Source organism: Equus asinus, chromosome 7, assembly GCF_041296235.1.
Source record: "Equus asinus isolate D_3611 breed Donkey chromosome 7, EquAss-T2T_v2, whole genome shotgun sequence".
In the NCBI taxonomy this organism is placed as follows: Eukaryota; Metazoa; Chordata; class Mammalia; order Perissodactyla; family Equidae; genus Equus; species Equus asinus.
Window position 1 is genome coordinate 40,555,412 of NC_091796.1, and position 9,296 is coordinate 40,564,707.

Genomic DNA, 9,296 nt, shown 5'->3' on the forward strand with positions numbered 1-9,296 from the left:
AGCCCAGGGTTTCGCTGGTTCCGATCCTGGGCGTGGACATGGCACTGTTCACCAGGCCATGTTGAGGCAGTGTCCCACATGCCACAACTAGAAGGACCAACGACTAAAATATACAACTATGTGCTGAGGGGATTTGGGGAGAAAAAGCAAAAAAGAAAGAAAGAAAGAAAGAGACAGAAGAGTCCACTTCAGACAGAGGAAGGCCAGCTCTACCCCACAGGGGGCATTTCAGTGGAAGCTGCAGCTACCACTTCAAGGATAAACTTCTAGTTTCTTTTAATTGTTCTAATACAGAAAAAGGGAGCAAATAAGTCAAGGCTCAAATCAGCCAGAAGAAGGAATCTAGAATATCTGAGATAACCATAGAGAGCAAAAGTCCAAAAAATCAAAAAACATAAGAATATAACACCAAATGATAGCCCTGAGTATTGGAGGAGAAAGGGAATTTAAAAAGAAATTTACTCACTGAAATAATATAGATGATGTAAAAAATACATGAACTATGTTTTATGCACATAAATGTATACATACACACACACACACAGCTACTACAGAGGTTCACATAAGCATAAAGATTGTTACCAAGAAGAGAGCGTATTGTAACATTCCCAAGTTTAAAGACAGACCAGGAACTTAAACTATCCTAAGGCTAGAATCTCTAACACTTATTTCATGGGGCTTGAGGTGGCAATCCTAGTAAAACGAATGTTGTGCCCAGGGTCTGGATAGAGAGTTAGAAGTGGCATTAATTTTAAGGTCATTCTCCAGCAAAACTTGAGCCATCCAGTTAATAAGATTTGAATGGACTGCAATTGTGTCATTTGGGTCCAGGAACATACATTTATCTTGGATAAGTGAGTCCGAAGCTGGAATTTTCTAAGGATCTGGAAAGGTTCAAGAGGAGATGGATGTAATAGTGGTTATCTGGTGGCAAGGCAGAGCGCAGGCATGATGTGGCTGGATTGATGGTGATAACCTCCAGTCTTTTTAGAGGTATTAGCTGGTGCTGCAGACATATCCAGACATGCTTCCTGTCCGTGCCTTGTGAGTAGGAGTTTATCAGAAGATAGAGGCAGGCAAGAAGCAAATGTCTCATTGGGCTCTTCACACAGATGAAGAGAGTTGTGGTATCTGAACAGGAAGAGAAACTGAGGAGAAAAACTCAAAGCAAGAGGAAATTTTTCTCCCTTCGAGAATGTGGACTCAGAGAGGCAAGAACCTCAGCTCCTTAGAGTGCTTCTCAAACTTTAATATGCATCCAAATGTCCTGCAGAACGTGTTAGAATGTAGGTTCTGACTCAGAAATCCTAGGCACAGCCTGAGATTCTGCATTTCAGACAGATTCCCAGGTGGCGCGGTGCTGTTGTTCTGGAGACCACAGCCAAGCAAGGCTTTAGAAAACTACCTACAAATATTGCTCTGTCTGAGATGAACAATTTACAAAACTATCTTAAAAAGTAGTACACTGCTTCCTGTGATCAAAATTCCCTTAATTGTTTGCTAAGAAGGTTTTAGGGGGTTCAAAGCTGAATTTGAAGAATGTGTGTTATCAAATTCCTATTCCAAAAGAGGACGAAGAAATAGTAGCTGTTATCCGGCCTACAAATTATGTCAGTTAGAAGGTATATCCTCAAAGAATCTCTGGGGCCCTGCTGTCTTTCAATGGGTTGTCTGGAAATACCAGTTAATTTGGATGATACAATCATATTTGTCAAGTCTCCAGAGGAGAATAAACAGTGACTAAATAACCATTTCCTTTTTTCTTATTCACAAAATACTTACTGAGAACCCGCTGTGTCTTAGGCCCTTTGCTAGGTGCTGAAGATGCAACTGGGATCAAGACAGACACATTACATAGAGAGCCTTAGACAGAATGGAGAAAAGTACAACAACAACTTCTCTCTGGAGCCAATGACAATTTCCTGTGGAGTCTGATGCATGGAGGAGTCTGAAAGTACAGGTGGGTGGACATGAGCGGCCCCTGACCACCCAGTAGAAGCCTGAGAGAGAAAGAGGGACCAGACCAGAACCTGACGTAAGTTCCTGGGCTTAGGAGCAAGTTATGAATTCTTCGCCACATTTTACACACATTCCTTTATACTCAAACCTTAAGTAAAACCTCATTAAATTTACAATGTGATATTTGTAAATGCCAGACTGTGGGAAATTGGGACAGGGCCTGTGCAAATATGGTACAGAAAAAAACAATGATCCTCCCCTGAGGATGGACTGGGGATGGCAGGCGTAGCCTCCAATGAAGTCAGCAGTGGTTTGTGGATCTACTGTCTGGTGAGGCACCACGAGTAAGAGGTAACTGCATGGCTGTGAATGAGGAGGCCAGGGTCAAAGAATCAGGACTATACACTTGGAGAGCGTCTAAAGCAGCGTCTTCATTTCACATGCCCCGATTTTATAGCTTGACTCTCAGAGCGTAATCTGATTTCCCTTATTCCCAAGCTCTTCCACGTATTCAGAGTATTAAATCACTATGATGAAATACTGCCTTTTTAGAGTCTTTCTGCAATTAAAGTACAGTGATCGAGAAATAGAGACTTTGTTAAAAGGTTGAATTTTTATTTCTGCTTATTTCTCTGTTTCCCGCTCCTCCTCGTCTTCTCCGTCCTGTTTCCCCACAGCATTCACAGCTCCATCTGCAGTGCAGAATGTGAGCACTATTTCATCCTCAGGGACAGTCCTTCTCTGCCATCTGCACCACAGCAGCAATAATTCCAGCAGGACTTGTTTAAAACAACAGTATGTCATTGCGAGACAGGAGTTTCTCCAAACGCTCTGTTAGGGTGCAAAGGCTCCTCCCATGATCTCCTTTCCATTTTTCTCTCTAGAATCACTTTTGTCGATAAGCTGCAGTGTCTCAAAAAGGTCCCACTTATTTTAAAAGTAGAATTTTAAAGTGAGAATTTTTCAATTTGTAGTATAGTTTTGAAAACTGAATTTGAGCCCATGAAACAGACTCTATTGACTCAATTTTGCTGTCCAACAGTTTAGGAAAATGCATAGAATTTGATTTGAGTATATTGTACAGACTAGTTAGTAGCTTCATTAGTTTCAAAATATTAGACTCTCTTGAACAATGAGCTCCCTTAGAGAATCTGAAACATTGTGTTGAACATATCTTGAAATAATGTAACTACTGTGTAAAAGAAGGAAACCAAATAAATAATAATTCTCAATGAACAGGTTACAGGTTTAACAGCAGATTTACTTTGTGGAGGTCACATAGATGCGTACCAATGAAAACATTTTTAACACAACTGGTCAGCAAAAACACTGTATAGCGGAAATCGTCTATTGTTAGACACTCTCCCATAATTGATGGACGCCGAGTTGTGCTCCTGGAAAATGGGAATGTGAGTTTCCCTTGCCACTTAGGTGTGTAATCCCAAGAACAGTGTCCCCAGCTCTGCCAACAGTTCTCTCAGGAGGAAAATATTGGTGAAGACAAGAGAGGTCTGCCAACTCTGGTTCAAAAGCTCAGACTCAGCCCTGCGGGCAGGGTGGAATAAGTTGAGGGAGGGAAAGAAGAAAGAAGGTGTCTACTTCAGGCCCATACTGATAGTTTAAAAAGTAATAAGAAACTAGGGGAACCTGGTAAGAAAGAAACACCTAAAAGTTTGTGCCAATTTATTTTACAAGAGAATCTGGGAAACACTGTAATTCTCTAGTATTTTGTACAGAAAATTAGAATCAGAAATCTTTATCTTGAAAGCTCGTACACTAATATGTTTTTAAAAAGTATATTTTGTTTATTTCTGCATCAACTTCCCCCTCCCCCACTCCTACATTTTGTAGATAAACATTTTATCGGTAAACATACAAGAAAAGGACACAAATCGTATGAGTGCAGCTCACTGATTTTTACACAATAAACACATCTATATAACCACCACCCAGACAGAGAAATAAACATCACCACCACCCCAGAAGCCCTCCATGCACCTTCTCTCCTTCGCTGTCCCACCTTCCCCTCCAGAGGTAACACTATCCTGACCTGTTACACCATAGATTAGTTGTGCCTGATTTTCAGTGTTGCCTACGTGAAATGATATAGTATGCACCCTTTCGTGTCTGACTTCTTTCATTCAACACTGTTTATGAGAGTTATTCGTGTTATTGCATATAACAATGGTTTATTCATTTTCATTGCCTTGAGGAATTCCATTGCGTGAATATACTAGAATTTATTTACCCATTCTATTGTTGATAGACAACTGGGTTGTTACCAGTTTTGAAATGTTACGAACTGTTATGAATAAGGCTGTTATAAACATTCATAAATACATATACTTACACATATATCTTTTGGTGAATGTATGTATGCGTTTCTGTTGGAATGCAATTACTATTCCACTCCAGGAATAGATGCATACCTGGGGTATGTGTATATTCAGTTTTAGTAGATATTCATAGTGGCTTTCCAAAGCAGTGGTCCCAATTTACAATCCCTTCAGCAATGTATGAAAATTCCAGTTGCTCCACAGTTTAATCAACATTTGGTTTCTCAGTCTTTTTAGTTTTAGCCTTTCTGGTGAGTATGTAGTGTTATTTCATAGTAATTTTTATTTTAATTTCCTTACTGGCTAGTGATGTTAGGCACTTGCTCAAATATGCATCATCAAAATGGCCATTCTCTAATATGAAGTACCTATTTAATTCTTTTCCCCATTTTTCTTCTACTGGATTGCCTGTCTTTTTTCTTATTGATTCTTAGACATTGTTTATATATTGTGAATATAAGCACTTTGTTGGTTATGTGTATTGCAAATATCTTCTCTATAGCTTAACATTTTATTATTTTTGTGATATGTTTTGATAAATTATCTCACTTGTCAATATTTTCCTCTATGCTTATTGCTTTTTTGTGTCATGTTTAAGAAATCTTTACCAACCCTAAGGTCATCAATATCTCCTTTCTTGTTACCTTCATGAAACTTTAATATTCTATCTTTCATATTTTAGCCTGCAATCCTCCTGAGTTTGAATTTTGTTTATGACAGAGTTTCTCAGGCTTGACGCTGTTGACCTTTTGGACCAGATAATTCTTTGTTGTGTGGGACTCTCCTGTGCATGGTAGGATGCTTAACAGCACTCCTATCCTGTACCCACTATATGCCAGTAACATTCCTCCCCTCAGCTGTGACAATAATGTCATCTCCAGACATTCCTGGATGTCTTTGGAGATAAGAGGGTCAAAGTCATCCCCACTGAGAACCACTGATTCATAGTATGAAATGGGGATTAAGATGCTATCCACTTGGCCCACACTACCATAGGAAAAGCGTTCTTTCTCCACACTCTGCAGTGTCATTAATGTCACAAATCAAGAAACCATATGATGACAAGAGAATGTAAAGAGCCCTTTCTCTACTCTTTGTTCTGTTCTATTGATTTAAGTGTCAATCTTTATGTCAGTTCTACATTGTCCCATTATAAAGCTACAGTAATAAAGTTTTGATATCTAGCACTACATATATTCCATTCTTGTTCTTTTTCATGATTTTTTTTTTACTGTTCCTGCATCTTTGAATTTTCATATATGTTTTAGAATCAGCTTGTTGATTTCCATCCACCACCCCCCGAAACCCACAGAAAAACCCCAAAATCTACTAGAATTTTGACTGGGATTACATAAAATCTATAAATCTATTTGAAGAAAACTATCAATTTATTAATATTGAGTCTTCTAATTCTTGACTATAATATGTCTATCCATTTGATTAAATATGTAATTTCAATTTTATGATTTTCAGTGTAGATTTCTTACATTTTTCTTAGATTTAGTTATGGTATTAGACTCTGTTACACTATTATAAATAATATCTTGTCTTTAAAATAATTTTTTCACAGTTTCTGGTATATATGAATACAGCTGATTTTTTATATTCAGCTATAAATATATGAGCTAGTACTAGTTACATAGCTAAATTCATGTATTTATTCTAATACTTTAACTTTGAAATATTTACATTTTCTCCATACTCATAGAGTCCTATAGGTAATGACAGCTTTATTTCTTTCCTTCAATATTTATGCCATTTATTTTTTCCCATATTGCATCTGCCAAACCTTCCAGTAAAAAGTTGAGTACATATGATGATAATGTGCAATATTGTCTTATTCCTGATCTCAGCAGGGAAAGCATTTCATCCTTAATTATGACATTTGTTGTAGATTTTTATAGATACCATTTATCAAAATAAGGAAATTTATCTTTATTCTTGGTTTGCTGTGAGTTTTTGTCACAAATGATGTTGAATTTTATCAGGTTCTTCTTATGCCTCCATCACATGATAATATAATTTCTTTTTTGTTAATGTTAATATAAACTTGATTTTTAATATAGCAAATCAATCTTGCATGCCAGGAATATACTAATTTTTAATGATGTATTATTGTTTTAAGTGTCATGGAATTTAAACTGTTAATCATGTGTTTAGGATTTTTGCCTCTGTGATCTTGAAAAAGATGGGTCTGCAATTTTTCTTTCTTGTAAAGATTTTGTCCAGTTTTGCCATAGAGGTTATTCTGGACTATAATAGAGATAATTTGAAATTCTGGATGCTATCTTTCTCCAGAGAAGATTTACTTTTGCTTCTGGCAGGTAGGGACTCCAGTGCTTTGGCAAAAAAAAAGGTTATAGAGTGAAAAAAATAAAGGAAAACACAGGAAGAAACTTCTCTCCTGAAAAGAGACTTTTCAAAAACTCTCATCTCACAAAGTCATACTGCTGTTTTAAACAAACTTTGGGGAATTATTGCTGTTGCTATAAAAACTAATTGAGAGGGTTTTTCTCCTTTTTATTTTCTGGAAATTTTGTGTAAAATTAGTCTTATTTTTTCTGTAGACATTTGAAAGAATTTACTAACAATACCCATTTGTCCTGGCATTTCTTTGTGAAAAGATGTTTTTTTGTAGACTTACTAGTCTTAATAGATATAGGACTGTTTAGCTTTTCTATTTCTTCCTATATCAGGTTTGGTAAGTTGTATTTCTCTGAGGATTTGTCTATTTTATCTGAATCTTCAAATTCATTGAAGACAAAAGCTTTAACACTTTTGTTATCTTTTGAATGTCTGGAGTAATATCTGCATTGTCACTTTGATAGTTTATGTTTCTTCTTTTTTTTCTTTTGATCAGTCTTGCAAAGGTTTTATCAATTTTATTAGTCTTTCAAATACCCAACTTTTTGCTTCTTTAATTTTCTCTCTTTGTATGTTTGTTTTCTGTCACCTTGATCCTCTCTGTATTGTTTCTTTATAGTTTATTTCAACCTTTTGTTAACTTCTTGACATAGGTGCTCAGATCATTGATCTATAACGTTTCTTCTTTTCTATAATGTGCATTTAAGACTAAAATTTTCCCTCTCAGAACAGCTTTAGATGCAACCCACAAGTTTTAATATAGCATATTTTTATTATCAAGTTAAAAATATTTTCTAATTTCCACTTTGAGTATTTACTTGTGAATTATAGAAGGGAATTTCTTAATTTCTAAACAATTGGAGATTTTATTTTTTTAAATAACTTTACTGAAGCATAATTGATATACAAGAAAAGGACATATTTAATGTAAACAATTTAATGAGTTTAGATATATGCATACACCCATGAAACTATCACCACGATCAAGGTTATAAACAAATCCATTGCCTCCAACACTTTCCTGCTGCCCTCCATTTTTTTCTGTTTTGTTTTTGTGGTAAGAACACTTAACATGAGATTTACCCTCTTAACAAATATTTAAATGTACAAAATTGAAGTGTTAACTATAGAATATATTCTATATGTTTTCAAACCTTTCTACTTAATTGAAGTTTGCTTTAATACCCAACATGTGTTCAACTTTGATAAATGTTCTACATGCACTTAAAAAAATGTATATTCTGCAGTTGCTTTGAGCAAAGTTCTAAATAAGTCAACTAGGTTAAGAACGTCATGTTATTCACAATTTCTATATTTTTACTAAGTTTTCTTCACGCTTGCTCTCTTAGCTATTAAAAGAAATGTGTACATGGGGCTTGGCCCTGTGGTGTAGTAGTTAAGTTTGGCACACTCCACTTCAGCAGCCCAGGTTCTTAGGTGTGGATCCCAGACGTGGACCTACACTACTTGTCACTCATGCTGTGGCAGTGACTCACATATAAAGTGGAGGAAGATTGGCACAGATGTTAGCTCAGGGCTATCTTCCTCAGCAAAAAAAAAGAAAGAAAGAAAGAAAGAAATGTGGACAAGTCTATCACTATGATTATAGACATGTCAATTTCTACTTTTAATTCTGCAAATTGTCTTTAAATAGTTTGAGGCTTTGCTATCTGGTGCATACCAAATCTGGAACTCTTCTTTCTTCCTGGTGAATTCATCCTCTGATCATGAAGTCTTCCTAGTAGTTTTACCTTAAAGTCTACTCTGTCTGGTATTAGTATAGCCATTCCAGCTTTTTTTCTTTTTGGTCAATATTGGCACAGTATTATAATCACAGTTATTTTAAAGTGTGTGACATATTTCTATTATTTGACTCACCTGTCAATCTCTTTCTATTTTATTGTTTTCCCCTGGTTTCCTGCTACTTGGTGTTTTCTCCTGGTATTTTCCTTCCTGGTAAGTTGTCGTTGTTGTCGAATGCCAGACCTTGTGCAATGATAGTTTGAAGCTCTGAATAATGTCATTCTCCTGGAGAAATGATTCACCTTTGCTTCTGGGAAGCAGTGAGAATAGTGGTAGCTTACACTAATCTAACTTTGGATGGAGCTTGAATTGAAGCCGATTTTCCTTTTTTGTGAGAGTTAATTTTTTTCTACTTCTACTGATAGAATGTAGACTTCAAGGGTCCTAACTGAAAAACTAGCATGTTTCCTAGGTTCTGCTTTTTTGGTGGACCCTGAATTTTAATTTTCTTTCCCCAGGACCACAAGACTGCTGAAAGTTTACTCGGCTTTCAATTCTCTTAGCTGAAGGTTTCTTCTTGCCTTTTCAACCTCTTAGTTGATGCTCATAAATTGGCAAATGTCACTTCTCTTCAGGACTTTGACTTCGCAAATGCTGGCTGTCCTCATAGCCCTCCAATTTTCATCTCCCCGGGATTGTAAAACTGCCGAAAACTCTGCTCAGTTTCTCAGCCCTCAAACCTACCCCACCTATGAATCAGCATATGTGTTGAGAGGGAATGTGGCACAAAATATTGGGATAACCTCAATGTACTTCCTTCTCCCTGAATCCACGGCCCCACAAGTATTGATAGCCTTGGTGACTAACGCTAACCCTGACACCAATTTTAACACT